Source organism: Panthera onca, chromosome C1 (assembly GCF_046562875.1).
Source record: "Panthera onca isolate mPanOnc1 chromosome C1, mPanOnc1 haplotype 2, whole genome shotgun sequence".
Lineage (NCBI taxonomy): Eukaryota > Metazoa > Chordata > Mammalia > Carnivora > Felidae > Panthera > Panthera onca.
The window spans coordinates 186412177-186430427 of NC_138346.1; the positions used below are offsets into that span (position 1 = coordinate 186412177).

General features: G+C 43.9%; 1 long non-coding RNA gene and 1 other non-coding gene across 2 annotated transcripts; both read left to right on the forward strand.

Annotated features, from left to right (window-relative positions):
• Positions 1-51: 51 nt before the first annotated feature.
• Positions 52-17245, forward strand: LOC132673506 (uncharacterized). The gene is made up of 3 exons (XR_009608083.3): positions 52-327; positions 9636-9708; positions 17032-17245. It is a non-coding gene; the product is annotated as an uncharacterized LOC132673506 (long non-coding RNA).
• On the forward strand, positions 12792-12907 carry LOC132673938 (U5 spliceosomal RNA). The gene has a single exon (XR_009608273.1). It is a non-coding gene; the product is annotated as a U5 spliceosomal RNA (small nuclear RNA).
• Positions 17246-18251: the final 1006 nt, after the last annotated feature.

Consider the following 18251-nt stretch of genomic DNA (forward strand, 5'->3'; position numbering starts at 1 on the left):
ATCACGCTGTCGCTGGCCTCGCTACCGCCAGTCCGCGGCGCCCTCCGCAGCCTTTTGGGATATGTAGTCTACGGTCGGTTTTCCGGCGCTCAAGACCGCCCATCCGTCTGGTCACACCCCTGCGCGCTGGGGCTCCTGGGAGCTTGGCCCGCACTCCGCGCTGCTGGTAACCTGTTTCGGGCGTCTTACTGAGAGCCTGCTGCGCGACTGGCCTGCCCAAAACTGAGAAACTCCAGTATGGTGTTTGAGACCGAGTGCTGTTGGGCCCCTACAGACATGGGTTCCAATCCCGACTTCTTCAGTTACTAGCTCAGTGATCTTGAGCAGGTTAGAAACTGGACTCGGTTTCCTTTGCCCAGTGAGGAGCATGCTTTTTCCCTCACGGAGTTACTGCGAAGTTTAAATGAGGAACTATGTTTCAAGTGCCTGGGAGACACAGATTACCTGGATATTTATTGTCTACCACGTGGTAGGCATGGTACCTGGGTGCTAAAGACAGTAATAGTGAACAAGGCATAATTCTTGCCGTCTTTGACCTGACATTTCTAATATGAACGGGATACAAAGAAGTAACAAATTAGCAGTGGTAGGTGCTCTCAGGGAAACTAAGAGCTGAGATAGAAAATAATGGAGGAACTTTAGATAACTTTAGATAAAGTGCCCAGGGAAGAAATATTTGAAGTTATATTTAAACTGCGTCTAGAGAACAAAAAGGAACAAACTGTCAAAATCGAGGGCAGGAAGGTGGGGAGGCTCCCAGGCTAAGGTCTAAGGATGGTGTGTGCAAAGGCCCTGCGGCAGTAAAGAACTTGATCTTGTTTGAAGAACTGAAAGAAGCTAGTGTGGCTGGAAAGCAAGAGAAGAGGGGCAGTGGGGTGAGAACATGTAGCATATTCTAGCCAATAGTAATAATTTTGGCTTTTATTCGGGTGAGAATTCATTGAATAATTTTAAGCAGAGGAGTGACAAGATCTGAGTTACATTTGATTTGATTGATATTATCAGACTTGCTGATGTATGGAGAATGCTGATGTATGTATGATTTGTTGGGGGAAGATGAAGTGAGACTATTTAGTGGGCAAGGATTATGCTGCCCTAGCCTGGGGTAGTGATAATGGAAATGTAACTAAGAGAATGACTTAAAGTTTGGGAGATGGAATGAATGGGTTTTGCCGAAGAGTTGGAGATGAGGGTGAAGGAAAAGGGGTAATCATGCCTGACTTCTGGTTTCTGGCTAGAGCAATTGGGTAGGTAGATGATGAACTATTTCCTGAAATAGGAGAGTCAGGTTGTGAAAGAAACAGGTGTGTTTATGGGGAGTAAGTCAAGGGTTTCATTTTGGTCATGTTGAGTCTGAGATGTCTGCAAGACTTTAGACTGTAGGTGTCGAGTGAGCAGTGAATATGCAAGCTAAGAGCTCAGGGATAGATCAAGGCCAGAGATAGAGATTGGGTAGCCATTTTATGTGGATGTATTTCTGTATATGTATTTGCTGTCCTGGAACTGAATGAGATCTAAGAGAACATAATTAAATCATGGGACACACCAACATTTTGAGGTAGGGCAGAGGGGGAGCAGCAGCAAAGATGAGATTAGGGTGGTTTGAGGGGTGAGGAAAACCAGGGAGTAGAAGCCTAGGAAAGACTGAAGAAGGAGGAAGTATCAGGAGAGCTGTGGAAAGGGTAGGTAAGAAGAGGGCATAGAAATATCTTTTCAATATCCTTTGAATTTGCTAGCACTTAAGTCATTGGTGACCTTGAACAGTCTTGGTGAAGTAGTGAGGGTGAGAGTCAGACTAGAGAGAGTAGAAGTGGGATATTGCTTAGAGATACATGCATATGTAAAAAAAAAAAAAAAAAAAAAAAAAAAGATATACTCAGTGATAAATACTAAGATTTAGGAGAGCATTTGCCTCTGGCAGAGCAGGTAATGCAATTGGAGAGGGTACAGCAACAAAATAAAAATTTTATTTTTTTACATGAGTCATGCATATACATGAATGGTCATTATGTTATTTTCTGTACTTCCTGTGTTAGGAAGCTGATGTAAATTTGGATCCATCCCTACCTTTTTTATTTTTCTACCTGTGGGTCCAGGTAGTTGCAAACTTCCTGGCTGCTTCTCAAGGCCTATGTGGAACCTTTGGGGCACATGGGTTTTTTCAGGAGGGTTTATTTCCAGTTCCTCAACCTTGGGCAGATCCAGTGAATTTTTCCTGGCCTCACATGGGTAATAAAACTCCTCCCCTCCTGTTGTACAAAGGGAAAGTCAAGAAATTAACACAGAGTGGTCCAAAAATAGTAAAACCCACAGGAAACTCAAAGTCCCCAAAGTCAAAAATTTCTTTTGTGCCAAAAAGGAAGAGAGATGTCAGAGCAGCAAGGGCAGCTGACCCTGGAGAGGCCCATGTTCTGAGAATAATGAAACTTCTAGGACCTTAGAAAACAGGGGCGCCTGGGTGGCGCAGTCGGTTAAGCGTCCGACTTCAGCCAGGTCACGATCTCGCGATCCGTGAGTTCGAGCCCCGCGTCAGGCTCTGTGCTGATGGCTCAGAGCCTGGAGCCTGTTTCAGATTCTGTGTCTCCCTCTCTCTCTGCCCCTCCCCTGTTCATGCTCTCTCTCTGTCCCAAAAATAAATAAAAAACGTTGAAAAAAGAAAACAAAGATTAGGGACACATATGTCAGGGAATCTAGCATATTACCACAGACACATTACCAAGATAGAAAAAAAAAAAAAAAAAGCCCTCCCCTCCTTGAACTAGTAATAAAACAGTCAGAGTCTATAAAATTGGTATGCTTAATATCAAAAAGAAAGAAAGAATTAACAAATCATTGTGGGGTGCCGGCTGGTTCAGTTGGTAGAGCACACACCTCTTGGTCTCGGGGTCATGAGTTCCAGCCCCATGTTTGGTGTGAAGATTACTTTAAAAAAAATCTTTAAAAAAATAAATAAATCATTGTGAAAGCATAGAGCAATATATAAAAAGAAACAGACAGAAATAACAGAAAACTTTTTAAAATATGGCCACTGAATTAAAAAAACAACAACAACTCTGGAACTATGTTGCAACTCCCAGTGAAATAAATGATTTAGTGGACCATAGGTCAAAGGTTACTGAGTATGTAGGATGTTTGCAGGATGCCAGAGTATTGCTCCACAGATAATTTGAATTAACAGTTTGCAAAGGCAAAGCATACCTTTGAGTGGAAGATGTGACAGTCACTACTGCACCCAAGTGATCAAACTTAGCATCACTAGTCATGGGGTGACCTGACATTATGTGTCTTCTCATTGGATATAATATGAAGTATATAACATTATCCAGGAGACAATAATGCCAAAAATGTGTAACCTAAATCCAGTCTAGCCCCTAGACTTAACTTCCTGCTTCCAGGAAATGCAGGGGATGAGGGAACAAATTGAACAATACCAGGAGGAATAATGAGGCACATTTAGAATGCAGGATATTTTACAAGGTATTTGACCTGGGGGTCTCTTTAAAAAGTTCCTATGGAGAAAAAAAGTGCAAAGACTGTTCTAGATTAAAAGATAATCCAAACAACAGCCAAACGTAAAGCATGAATCTTGACTGCATCATGGTTAAAAAAAAAATTGGGAGGGAGCACCTGGTTAGCTCAATAGGTTATGTGTCTGATTCTTGGTTTTGGCTCAGGTTGTGATCTCATGGTTTCATGAGTTCAAGCCCCATGTTGGGGTCCGTACTGACAAGGTGGAGCCTGCTTGGGATTCTCTGTCTCTGTCTCTGTCTCTCTCTCTCTCTGCCCCTCTCCCACTTGTGCTGTCTCCGTCTCTCTCAAAATAAATAAACACACTTAAAAAAAAATTGGGAGTAACTGGGGAAATTTGAATATGGAATAGGTAAGAAAGATTTTAGGGAATTATTTCTAATTTACTTATGCATAATAATGATACCATGATTATGTGCGAGAATGTTCTTATTTGTGGGAGATGCATGCTGAAATACTTAGAGCTAAAGAGTCAGGATGTTTGCAACTTTCACAGGGTTCAGAAAAAATAATGAAGAAAACCAGGATATGTCACCTTAAAATATGCCTGTTTGACATAAGAATTCTTTTGAGTTGAAGCCAGTTATGAAGCAGCATATACAGGAAAAGTTCTCTACCCTCCCCCTTTCTGCCTACAGGCAGAATATAAATTTTCCTTTACTGGAGAGGACTCTAGACTCTTATCCACCCAGTGATGGCATCAGAGGAATCTGCAAACAAACCTTACCCCATTAATCTGCCCCCATATATTTATCTTCCCACAGTTTCCTGTCCTTGGAGCCTAAAGCCATTTTCCTTTGTCCTATTATTTCTCTATAAATGTATCATTCTTTGCTGAAGATACTATATAAGCCGAAGTTCAGGCCACCTCTTTGAGTTATTCATCCCTACAATCTCCCAGGTATTCAGGAGACACACATGTTAATGAACTTCTGTCTGCTTTTCTCTTGTTAATCTTTTGTTACAGAGCCCCAATTGAGAACCTAGAAGGGTAGAGGGAAAAAAATATTTTTCTTCCCCTACAGTAACATACAAACAAGCTAAAGATGAGATACCACAATGTTAAAAGATGTTGAATCAGGTTGGTGGGTATACAAGTGGTTGCTGTACTAGTCCTTCAACTTTATTGTCTGTATGTAATTTTTCATAATAAAGGTGGGGGAAATTATTAAATGGGGCAGATAAGATGCTGAAATAATCTAGACTGATAGTGGTAGCTCCTTCTGCCAAAACTTGAAGATACCTCAGAAGTGAAAGTCTGAGATTTGTTTTGAAATAATCCAATAATCCAGTAGGCCAGCAGTGAGGGGCGGAGATGTAGAAAATAATAGTGGCCATGAATTGATGATCATGGGTGCTGGGGGATGGAAATGGTGTCCTTGCACTTAACTTGTGTTTGCTCAAAAATTTCTATTTAACAGCAACAAAGAAGAAGAAGAAGATACAGAAGTGAAAAGGGGTTGAGTATTTGAGAAACTAAGGTAAAAACTGAGAAATTCAGGGTGCCTGGGTGGCTCACTTGGTTAAATGTCCAACTTTGGCTCGGTTCATGATCTCACAGTCATGAGTTCCAACCCTGCATTGGGCTCTCTGCTGTCAGCACAGAGCCCACTTTGGATCCTCTGTCCACCCCCCTCGGCTCCCCCCTCAAAAATAAATAAATAAAAACATTAAAAACAATAGCAACAACAACTGAGAAATCATCCATGAGGAGACAGAGGGTGGTTGGGGCCAGTTGTGGAGAGATTGGGACTGGCAGCCAGAGTGGAAGAGGGTCAGGTGCTTTGAGATGAGGGTGCAGCCAAGGGAGAGTTTTCAGTTGTGCTCTCCACTGCCCTTCCCTCTGTGCCCCCACTCTCCAGGGCCCTGAGTGAATCGTTACATGCCTCATTACTGTGCATGAGGCAGGAAGCCAGCAGCCCTATCAAGTACTCCATCCTGGCTAGGGCTAGACCAGTGGACCTGAAATATTACTTCCCCCCTTCTTCTTCATATCCTACAGTCTGGACGTTAGCCTTCCCCTGCCAAGTTCACTGACATACCCATAGTAATAGGAACTCAAAGGGGAACACATTTGCAATAAAAGAAAAACAAACTGAGAAACTAATAATAGATGAGGCCGACTTACTAGACCTGATTGAGTTTAAAATAAGCTTAATAAATATCCTCAAAAGATAAGAGAGGATATTGTTAACCTAAGGCAGGAACAAACAGGAAGAATCAGATGGAAATACTGGTTATGAAAACTTTAGTAGCTGAAATCCATACATGGATTGAAGAGCAGAATGGTTATAGCCAAAATGAAACGATGAGCAACAACATCAGGGTGAGGATTCACCTCAAAGATATCAGGAAGGGTTAAAGAAAACAAGGAAGACTGAAAACAGATGAGCCAGTTGTTTGTGACACACACACTCTTGGTGGCTAATCCAACAGCTATTCCCAGCTTCCTTATTCATGTCTACATTAGAGACTGGAAAATACCTGCTTTCCTAGATTCCCAGGCATTTGGAACTGGCCATGTGACACGGTCCTGGCCAATGAGATATAAGCAGGAATGTTCTGGGGGCTTCTGGGCAGGAAATGTTGTTTTCTAATAGAAAGGAATGAGATGACATGAAGGATGCTTTGCTTGTAACATCTCATCCCCCTTTTTCTTGCCTTTGACATCGATACTCTGTCTGGAGTTGTGACAGCTGCCTTGTGATCATGAAGTAGTTTGACAGTCATGAGATCGAAAATCCAACACAGGGCAGCCAGGTAGGAAAGAAAGAAGAGCCCAAACCCATGTTCCTGATGGCTGAGCTGTTGAATCAAAGCCAGCCACCACCTACACCAAGACTCCTTGTGTAAATACAAAACAAAACAAAGCCCACTTGTTTGTTTAAGCCATCTTTATTCACGTTCTTTAACCTGCAGCTGAAAACATTCCTAACAAATACTTTGTTCAATAATTTGGGAAAGAGCTGCAAAGTTGAGATTCAAAGAAATAAGAGATGGAGGAAAAAGGCAGAAATCTGTGAAAAAGAGATTTAAAAAAGAAATTTATTCATTCAGAGATAAGTTGTTATATGTAAGCCCTCCCCCAGCCTCCCCTTTTATAAACATTTTTAAAAATGTGTATTTATTTTTCAGAGACAGAGACAGAGCATGAGCAGGGGAAGGGCAGAGACAGAGGGAGACACAGAATCTGAAGCAGGCTCCAGGCTCCAAGCTGTCAGCACAGAGCCCTACACAGAGCTTGAACCCACCAACCTTGAGATGATCTGAGCCGAAGTGGGACTTTTAATCCACTGAGCCACCCAGGCACCCCTCCTCTTGCCCTTTTTAAATACAAGAGAACAAATCCACACTTTACTTGTCAATAAGTTAAAAAAAATTTTTTTAATGTTTATTTTTGAGAGAGAGAGAGAGAGGACAGAGTGTGAGTGGGGGAGGGGCAGAGAGAGAGGGAGACAGAATCCGAAGCAGGCTCCAGGCTCTGAGCTGTCAGCACAGAGCCTGATGCGGGGCTTGAACTCACGAACTGTGAGATCATGACCTGAGCCGAAGTCGGCCGCTTAACCGACTGAGCCACCCAGGTTCCCCCCCCGCCAATTTTTTTAAATGTTCATTTATTTTTGAGAGTGAGAGAGAGACAGAGTATGAGATGGGGAGGGGCAGAGAGAGAGGGAGTCATAGAATCTGGAGCAGGCTGCAGGCTCTGTCAGCACAGAGCCCGACGCAGGGCTTGAACTCACGGACCATGAGATCATGACCTGAGCTGAAGATGGACGACCAACTGACTGAGCCACCCAGGCACCCCGCTTCTCAATAAGTTTAAATCCTTAACGAGTAAAGCATCACCTGGATTCTGTGTCCAATGGCCATAGCAGGAATATTGCTTTGGAATTTGGCATGAACTATGCCACTGTTTCCACAGGTGCAAATTATCCTTTCCCTAGATTATTCAGATTTTGTTTTGTTTGCCACCAGGAGTCACTGTGTCCTTCTTTGCTTTGTACACATAATCTTGCCCAGATAGAATTTAATTTTGTCTCTAGCATAAATGCTTTTGATTTTCAGAAGAGCTGTGTGCTCACTCAGTTCCAGAGACCCTACTTATAGCCAGCAAAAAATGGCCCTGGCCCACAGCCTTCCAGACATAGTTGTGATTTTAGAAGTCCTGTCCACTGCAACCCTCCACGGGCTCCAACATGGAGGAAAGAAATTAAGGTTTTCCTTTTCAGGCATATCTAAAGCACATATGAAGAAATGTTTTATCTATTAAATTGGAGTATCAAGTGTGGTGTTTTTTTTTGTCTTCTATACTTTTCTGTGGAGTTAGAAACAATTTAAGACAAACTTAAAAAGAACATTTTTTTTTTACCTTTATTTATTTTTGAGAGATAGAGCATGAGCCGGGGACAGGCAGAGAGAGAGGGAGACATAGAATCAGAAGCAGGCTCCAGGCTCCGAGCTGTCAGCATAGAGCCCAACATGGGGCTCGAACCCATGAATCCGTGAGATCATGACCTGAGCCAAAGTCGGACTCTTAACTGACTGAGCCGCCTAGGTGTCCCTAAGACAAACTTTTTAAATTATTTATTTATTCACTTATTTAGAGTGTGTACACATGCATGTGTGCACATGAGCCCCCGTGAGTGGGGGGAGGGGCAGAGAGAGAGGAGAGAGAGAGAGAATCCCAAGCAGGCTCCACACTGTCAATGCAGAGCTGGAAGCCGGGCTTGAACTCATGAACCATGAGATAATGTCCTGAACCAAAATCAGGAGTCTGAGGCTTAACCAACTGAGCCATCCAGGCACACCCCCATGATAAATTTTTAAAATAAAAATGAGAAATGAGGAAGTAGAGACAAGGAGAAAACTAAGAACTCTGTTTTACTGTAGAAATTATTTCACCTAGTAAAAACTTGATGTTTGAATCAATTTCAAGATTTGTGAAGCATTATTTAGGTAATTACATGAGTCATTTAAAAAAGTCTAGTGTGAAGGGGTGCCTGGGGCTCAGTCCATTAAGTGTGGGCTCTTGGTTCCTGCTCAGGTCATGATCTCAGGGTTCATGGGTTCAAGCCCCACATCTGGCTCTGCATTGACCCTGTGGAGCCTGCTTGGAATTCTCCCTCTCTGCCTCTCCCACACTTGTGCTCTCTCTCTTTCTAAATAAACAAACTTAAAAAGTCTAGTGTGAAAATTAATTCAAAATTGTACCAGTTGATGTAAACGCATCCATAGTGGAAGTTCTTTAAAGTGAAAATCAATGGAAACTAGTCCCATATGTTCTCTTGTGGCTGCAGGAACTTTTTTAAAAAATTAAAGAAAAAAAAGTTTAAGTAATCTCTACACCCAATGTGGGGCTGGAATATACCACCCCAAGAACAAGAGTTTCATGCTCCTCCAACTGAGCCAGCCAGGCACCTGTTTTTTTACTCTTCCAATGCAATTTTATTACATATATATTTTTACATTATTTTCAGTGCATTGTTTAAAAAATTTTTTAGGGGTGCCTGGGTGGCTAGTAGGTAAAGTGTCTAATTTCGGCTGAGATCATGATCCTGAGTTGGAGCCCCATGTTGGGCTCTGTGCTGACAGCTCAGAGCCCAGAGCCTGGAGCCTGCTTCTGATTCTGTATCTCCTCCCCCCCCCCCCCCCCCCCGCCCCTCACTGCTCACGCTCTCTCTGTCTCTCAAAAATAAATATACATTTAAAAAAATTAAAAAAAAATTTTTCTGAAACAAAACACAAGATAAATTAAAAAAAGATTTTTTTAAGTGTATTTAAGAGAGACAGAGACAGCGTGAGTACAGGAGGGGCAGAGAGAGAGAGAGAGAGAGAGAGAGAGAGAGAGAGAGAGAGAAAGCGAGCCCCAAGCAGGCGCCACACCGGCAGCTCAGAGCCCAATGCGGCGGGGCTCGAACTCACCAAACTGTGAGATCATGACCCGAACCGAAACTGAGAGTCGGGCACTTTTAACGGACTGAGCCACCCAGGCGCCCCGGAATAAATTTGTTTTGTTGTGGTTCTCACTACATTCCAAAAGGAGAATGCGGTTGGAGGGTGATGTAGGTCTACCTCCCTCTCTCCCTCCTTCTCCCTTTCTTTTTCAGCTGAGAGAAAATGGAACCTACTGGATCTGCGCGGAGGACCCGGGAGAGAGGAGAGACGTCTGTCCGCTAAGGGGTTGGTGGAAGTCCCGCAGTCCTCGTGGGGTTGGAGGAGGGCCCCAAGCCCTGGTGGAGGATGGGCCTTTGGTAGGAGGAGGGACTGATGCCAGGGGAGAGATGCTCGGTTGGGGGGGGGGGGGGGGGAGGGTGGCGGAGAGAAGGCAAGAAGGCAAACGGCTTCTGCCTTCTCAGGGAGTTCTTTTGTGAGGTTGTCTCCTGAGAGAGATTGGGGGAAAGTGTGGGACGGTTCCCATGAGAGAAGAGGGTATAAAGTGGGGGCCTCGGGCTTGGGGAAACCGAGCCAAGAGACCTGGCAAGTAGGAGTGGGGCCTTCATCAGGGGTGTGGCTCAGCTGTCTGATTTTCCCAGCTGCTCCAGGGGAGATGCTGAGAGGTGGAAGGTTGGGGCTGGACCAGATGCCGAAAGGTGGAAGAAGGTGGAGAGCAAGAGCAGAGGAGAAGCGCTGGGGAGCGCTCGGCTCCAGGGACCTTAGTCATTGTGGTGTTTACCTGCATGCCTCCTCCCCCCTGCCGCTGGGGTGACACAGTCAGGGGTCCGGGTCCTTCCTCTCACCTAAGGGGGACCACCATCCTCACCCCTCCCCACATTGTTTAATTCCAGTCTTCTGGACAGACACTCTGTCCCTGTGCCGGTGCCTTCCCGTCAGCGAGGAAATGTGTTCAAAACGGTGCTCACCTTCCCGAGGGAGGCTGAGAGCTAGCCTTCGATCTGCTGCCCTTCCAGAAACAACCTCTCTTTAATTTTTCAGGGTCAATCTTCTCAGTAGAGTTGCCTGTACCATCTGCCCCGTCTGCCTGTATCCTCCACCTCCACCTCCACTTCCCCACCCCTCGCCACCTCCCCGCAGTCCTGCTGCCACTGTGCCCCACTCCCTGGAAAGAGCTCTGGCCAGGTCACCAGCAAGTGCCCTGACTGTTGAAGCCCATGGAGTTTGCAGCCCCCATCTCACTCACTGGACAGAACTGACCACTCCCTTCCTGAAACTTCTTTCCTGCCCTTGGTTTCTGTGCTGTCTCACTCCTGGTTTTCAGCCAACCTTCCTAATTGCGCCAGCTGCTCCGCTCCTCTAGGCCACTGTTCTCCAGGGTCCTCTCCCGGTTGTTTTCTTCTCCTCACCGGAGGCTCATCCCTTGGGTACTCTGGGCCATCATTTATTTATCTCCGCTTTACTGCTCAACGTCCTAAATTGGCTCTTAACTTTTTTTAAAATTTAATTTTTTAGTTTACTTATTTTGAGTGAGAGAGGGAGAGAGAGAGAATCCCAAGTAGCCTCTGTACTGTCAGTGTAGAACCCGATACAGGGCTCAAACCCATAAACCTGGAGATCATGACCTGAGCTGAAATCAAGAGTTGGACCCTTAACCAACTGACCCACCCAGGCACCCTATCTCTCAACTTCTTGCTCACTATAATCTCCAAACTTTAGAGAGCTGCTGTCCCATGTTTCTCAATTTAGCCTGCATCAAAATCATCCTTAGATTGTTAAGCTCAGACGTCTGGGTCCCACCCCTAGTTTCTGACTTGGTAGGTCTGGGGTGGGGGCCTGATCTTTTGTGGTTCTAATAGGGACACAGGTGTTTCTAGAGTTCCATAACAAAGCACCACAGACTGGGTATCTTAACAGAAATTATTGTCTCAGTTCTGGAAGCCTCATCTTAACTAATTATGCCTGGGATGACCCTATTTCCAGATAAAGTCACATTCTGAGATACTGGGGGTTAAGACTTCAACAAATGAATTTGGGGAGGCACAATTCAACTAATAAACACCAATAACACCAGGTGATGCTGATGCTCCTTCAAACACTCATCTGATCCTATTCTCTTTTAAAGAGTTTAAATTGCTCCCATTGCCCTCAAAGGTAAGTCCAAGCTCTTAGCTTGGCATTGAAGACCCATCAAAATCTGGCCCTGGCTACTTAGCCACTTGCCCTTTCCAGGCTCTTAGAGCTTATGGTACTGCCTAGAATGCCCTCACCACCCTACTTTGATGAATCCTTTTATGCTCCACCCATGTGTCACTGAACATTCTGTTATCAGTACTCACCACACATACTTGTCTCCTAAGGCCCAGAACAGGGATTGACACAATGTTTAATACATTTTTGTTCAATGAATGTATTGAAGACACTCCTTTTCAAGACTTAAAAAAATTCTGGGGCACCTGGGTGGCTCAGTCGGTTGAGCGTTTGACTTCAGCTCAGGTCACGATCTCACGGTTCGTGAGTTGGAGCCCCGCATCAGGCTCTGGGCTGATGGCTCAGAGCCTGGAGCCTGCTTCCGATTCTGTGTCTCCCTCTCTCTCTGCCCCTCCCCCATTCATGCTGTCTCTCTCTGTCTCAAAAATAAATAAACATTACAAAAATTTAAAAAAAAGACTTAAAAAATTCAATTTTAATTTTTAAAAAATTAAAAAAAATATTTTTGACAGAAAAAGAGAGAGACAGAGAGAGAGAGACAGAGCATGAGTGGGGGAGGGTCAGAGAGAGAGGGAGACACAGAATCTGAAACAGGCTCCAGGCTCTGAGCTGTCAGCACAGAGCCGGATGTGGGGCTCGAACTCACACACCGCGAGATCATGACCTGAGCCAAAGTCGGACGCTCAACCGACTCAACCACCCAGGCGCCCCTCAATTTTAATTTTAATTCAAGAGAAATTCTACCTTGGCGTGCCAATTCTAAAACAAAATGAAAAAAAAAAAAGAGAGAGAGAGAGAGAGAATGAGAGAGAGAGAGACTTTCTGGCTAAACCTGGCGCCTATTTTCTTGACAATCTGGCTTCCCCCTGGTGGTGGCTGTAGGCTTAGCAGGTAAAAGAACTAAAAGAATTTCCGGAAACTGGAGATTGGTGACTAAGCTCATTTACATACCCACAATGCACTGCACCCGGAGTATCTCTTATTTTAAAACGGCTAGATTTTTTTCTTTCAACTTTTTTTTCCCCCTCCTAAAAATGAGACCGCCTTCACAGGATTGACTGAGATAGAGTTAGAAGCCACTAGATCTTTTGGAAAAATAACTACCATTGCTGTTCTAGGAGTTACAGTTACCCGAGAACTGTGTGAACACTACGTGGAGCATACTCTGGTTTCTCTTCAGATCGTATAAATCTTTCGCCTTTTACTAAAGATTTCCGTGGAGAGGAACAATTCTGAGTGTTTACCCAATTTTTTGAGGCCTTGCGCTTGCAGGGCTTACTAATACGTGTAAAAAGAAAGTTGACAGGAGAATATGTTTTTGCCAGGTACTTTATAGAAGAAGTCATTTTTCTCAGGAGTTTGGTTTTGTGGTCTTACTTTTTTTTCCGTTTTGTGCTTCACGTTTTTGAAAGACTTTTTTTTGTGTTTAGTGCTTATTGGTGTTCTTTTATGTCAGTTTTAATTCAGGGAGTGAAGTTCAAGTTTTTCTGCCATTGGTCGTTTTTGTTACCAAGCTGAACTATCCGCCGTATGTTAACATAAAACTTGGACTGTTTTGTATTACCTTCAGTTGAAGTAAGTTCCTCATCAAATTTCCTATCTGGACTTCAGGAGAAGCCAAGTCTTAAACGCAGCGTGGGACCATCTGAGTTAGTCACTCTTGCACCTGTGCAGTAACCCAGTTTCACGTGGTTCTGTGAAATCTCCACTTTTTCCTGCAGGGTTTCTCACCCGTACGCATTTTAAGGAAATTGCCATTTTCCCCTGCCCGACTAGCCGACCAATTTCTTCGCTTGGGGAAACTGAAGAACGAGTTGGGTGTGTGGATCTACCTACACTGTTCAAAGGGTTAATCTAGGCATAAGGAAGGTCATTCCCATGGTGGGTTGTGTTATTACTCTGCCTGCTAGGTTCTCTTTAGAAAAATGTTCATGTCTCAGGCGTGGCTTGGATGGTGCAGCTGGTTCTCACGGAGTTGTGTGGCGTTTACGTTGTAGAGGCAATGCTGACCGCCAATGGAGGAAGGAGAGGATGAAAGCCTTAACCCGGTAGGACTGGGAAGGAAGGGGCCGTCTTGGGTGGGGTGGTGCCAAGGGCAGCCTAACCCTCTAGCAATGGCAGTGCTAAGAACCTCAAGTACATTAGCAGAGATGGCTGATAGACTTCATCCCTAAGGCTTTGAATTTGCAATGTTTACAGGTTGGAGACCACCAAGCTTTACCTTGAACTGCTTTCTGTGCCTAGGGTCTGGCACAGAGCAGTCGTCCAATAGATGTTTGCTATCTATAGAATAAAACCTTTAAAGTTCAAGCTTGGGCGTAACTGTTCACAAACATTTTTCTTTTTTTTTTTTTTTTAATTTTTTTTAACGTTCATTTATTTTTGAGACAGAGACAGAGCATGAACGGGGGAGGGTCACAGAGAGAGGGAGACACAGAATCTGAAACAGGCTCCAGGCTCTGAGCTGTCGGCACAGAGCCCGACGCGGGGCCGGAACCCACGGACCGTGAGATCATGACCTGAGCCGAAGTCGGACGCCTAACCGACCGAGCCCCCCGGGCGCCCCTTCACAAACATTTTTCAAGGCAACACTTTTGTACCTCAGGCAAGGCTCGTCTCTCTGGGGCTCTCACTCTAAGTGTTGCACTGACATAAATTTGGTTTCAAGAAACATTTTAAAAATTAAAGTATAATTAGTTCAAGCTTTTTGTGTGACATTTATACTTTTTTTTTTCCCCGATGAGTTAATTTAGCCTCTTCAGAAGTGGGTCGTTTGAAATTGTAAGGAAATTCTCAGTTTTGTAAGTGATTTCAAATTTTTATGTAGATCAAGACAGCAAGAAAGTGTTAAAATTTGTACTTAAAAAATTTATACTATAGGGGCGCCTGGGTGGCTCAGTCGGTTAAACGACTGACTTCTCAAGTCACTATCTCACGCTTGTTGAGTTGGAGCCCTGCATGGGGCTGTCTGCTGTGATCACCGAGCGCACTGAGCACTGTGTGCTGTGATCACTCTATCCCTGCCCCTCCCCCGCTGGGTTCCATGCTCTCTCAAAATCAAACATTAAAAAATTTATACTACAATGACAATCAAATGCAACATACAACATTAACTGAATGCTAAACAAAAAACAACAAACAAAAACAAAAAAAGGAAGAAAACAGAAGGTACATTTTGGGGACAATTGTGGAAATTTTAGTATGTATTCTATTTTAGATTATTATTGAATTAATAACTGTACAGGTTTTCTTGTTGCTGCTGTACCGAGTAACTACAAACTGTGACTTAACACAAACGTTTTCTCTTATACTTCTGGAGGTCAGCAGTCCAAAATCAGGGTGTTGGCAGGGCTGCCTTTTTTCTAGAGGCTGTTAGGGGAGAATGTTTCCTTTCCTCTTTCAGGTTCTAGAAGTTGCTTGTATTGCTTGGCTTGTGACCCCTTCACTACATCACTCCAACTCTCTTGCTTCTGTCCTGTCATCTCCTAGTTCTAACTCTGGATCCTCCTGCCTCCTTCTTATAAGGACTCTTGTGATTACCTCAGGCCCACCTGGCTAATCCAGAATAACCTCCCCAGAATAACCTCCCAACATATTCACAGGAATTAGGATGTGGACATATTTGGGGGCCATTACTAAGACCACCAAAATAATAATTATGTAGGAGAATGTCCTTATTCGTAGTAGAAACATCATGTGAAGTATTTAATGGTGAAATGTCATGATACCTGAAACTTTATTGTTTTCTGAAACTTTATTTTTTGGGGGGCACCTGGCTGGCTCAGTTGGTTGGGGATCCTGACTTGATTTGGGCTCAGGTCATGATCTCACAGTTCTGAGTTCCAGCCCCTCATCAGGCTCTGTGGTGACAGCCTTGGGATTCTCTGTCTCCCTCTCTGCCCCTCCCCTGTTAGCTCTCTCTCTCTTTCTCTCTCAAAATAAATAAACATTAAAAAAAAGAAACTTTATTATTATTTTTTAAAGAAATCTCTACCTCCAACGTGGGACTTGAACTTATGACCCTGAGATCAAGAGTTGCATGCTCTACCAACTGAGCCAATCAGGTGCCCCAATAACTGAAACTTTCCTTTCAAATGGGTCAGTAAACACAGAAAGAGAAAGCAAACGTGTCTAAGAGTGATAGATATATAGGTATTAATTGTATTTTTCTTTCAACTTTTCTTATAGCTTTTAACTTATAAAAATAAGAAGGGGAAATATGTATTAATGTATGTATTAATAAATTCCATGTAATGTGTATGTTTTAGATATTTGTCTTATACTTAAGATTCAATTTTATTTATTTAAAAAATTTTTTTTACATTTATTTATTTTTGAGAGACAGAGACAGAGCACAACTAGGGGAGGGGCAGAGATAGAAGGAGGCACAGAATCCGAAGCAGGCTCCAGGCTCTGAGCTGTCAGCACAGAGCCCAATGTGGGGTTCGAACTCACGAACCACGAGATCATGACCTGAGCTGAAGTTGGACGCTCAACCAACTGAGCCACCCAGGCACCCCATCCTGATTTTGGCTCAGGTCATGATCCTGGAGTTGTTGAGTTCAAGCCCCTGGTCAGGCTCTGCACTGATAGTGTGGAGCCTGCTTGGGATTTTTTCTTCCCCCGCTCCTCAAAATAAATAAACTTAAAAAAAAGTTCCATAGTTTTTATCAAACTACGGTCACCTTAGACCAGTGGCTTTCAGAGTTTTGGATTTTCTGACTATGAAAATTTCCAGGGATGCCTGGCTGACTCAGTCAGTAGAGCATGTGACTGGATCTGAGTTGTAAATTCGACCCCACATTGGTTATAGCGAACACTTAAAAATAAAACTCTTTTGGGCACCTGGGCGGCTCAGTCAGTTAAGCGTCCGACTTTGGCTCGGGTCATGATCTCAGTTCATGAGTTCAAGCCCTGCATCAGGGTCTGTGCTTACAGCTCAGAGCCTGGAGCCTGCTTTGGATTCTGTGTCTCCTTCTCTCTCTGACCCTGCCCTGCTCCTGCTCTCTCTCAAAAAAACAAAAGAAAAGAAAACAAAACAAAAAACCACCAAAAACTTAAAATTTTTTTTTCCCAAAAGATTTTTGAGGTACTTTTTTACCATCATTCTACAAAACAAAGGGCATTTCAAGACTAAGAACAGGGGCACCTGGGTGGCTCAGTCAGCTCCGCGTCTGACTTCAGCTCATGTCATGATCTCATGGTTAGTGAGTTCAAGCCCCCTGCATCAGATCCTCTGTCCTCTCTCTGCACCCCCCCCACCCCCCCGCACATGCTCTCTCTCAAAAATAAAGATAAAACAGAACTAAGAACAGACACTTCTTTAAAACAGGAAATCCATTTAGCTTTATGGACAGCATAACTATATTTTGTTAACTTTTCTTTCTTCCTTCAACCCAGATGGAGGAAAGCTGAAACTCAGTTTGAGGGAAGGCTGGGCCCGCCTCAGACTAACAATATCAGAGCCGGTGATGCCCTCTTGTGGCCGCTTGGAGAGTTACTGCCATCTGACTTCATTTCCTCTGATTTGATGGACAATTTCCTCCCAATACTTAAGTCATTAATTCTTGTATGCCAGACATTGTTTGGGAAATATTAGTAAAGAACAAAAACACCCCTGCCCTAGTTGAATTTATATTCAGGGGGAGAGACAGACAATACACAAAGTATTAAGTGTCGTGGAAAAAAATAGAGGCATAAGGGGCTTGAGGGCCAGAGCATAGGGGGTAGTAACATAGTTACAACTTTAAGAGTAGCCCTCATTGAGAAGGTGACTTTTGGAGAGATGCAAGGAGGTGAGGGAGTTCGCCTATGTAGCTACATATCTGAGGTGAAAGGTTCTAAGACAGAACCTCTCTCACTGTTCAGCAGAAAAGTCAGTAGAAAACCCTAAGGCAAGAGTTTGTCCATTTCAAGAAACACAGAACCAGTGTGGATCCAGTAAAGGAGAAAGAGAGGAGGAGACAGTTTAGAGGTAATGGGAGACTAGGTTGCCTACGGTCCTCCCTGCAGGCCATTATAAGGGCTTTAGCTTTACTTAAGTGGAGAGCCCTGCAAGAAGATAGAAACTGAAGTTTAAAAGGACTATGCTGGCTGCTGTATTGAAATGGGAATGGAAGGGCAGAAAGCCCTCTAGAGTAAATCAGAGGGAAGAGGATGGTGGATTGGACTTGGACCATTAGCAACAGAGGTAATGAGATATGGTTGGATTCTGGATATATTTGTAAGGTAGAATCAACAGAAAGAATGGATACAGATGTTGAAGAGAGACATTAAGGAGAACACTTTTGTTCTGAGTGACAAAAAGGATGAACTGCTATCACTTGAGTTGGGGGAGGTGACACAGGATCAGGAGTCCAGTTTTGGACACAAAGAGGTGGAAATGTTTAGCCAGAGATAGAAATGTGTGAATCAATGGAATATGAACAGCATTTAAAGTTCTGAGACTGGATGAGATCACCAGGGTGAAAAAGTAGATGGAGAAGAGGCTCAAGGTCACTCCAGTTAGAAAGAAGCTGGTTTGGGCGCCCGCATGGCTCAGTCAGTTGAGCGTCCGACTTCAGCTCACAGTTTGTGAGATCAAGCCCCACACTGAGCTCTGCGCTGAGCCAGCTTGGGTC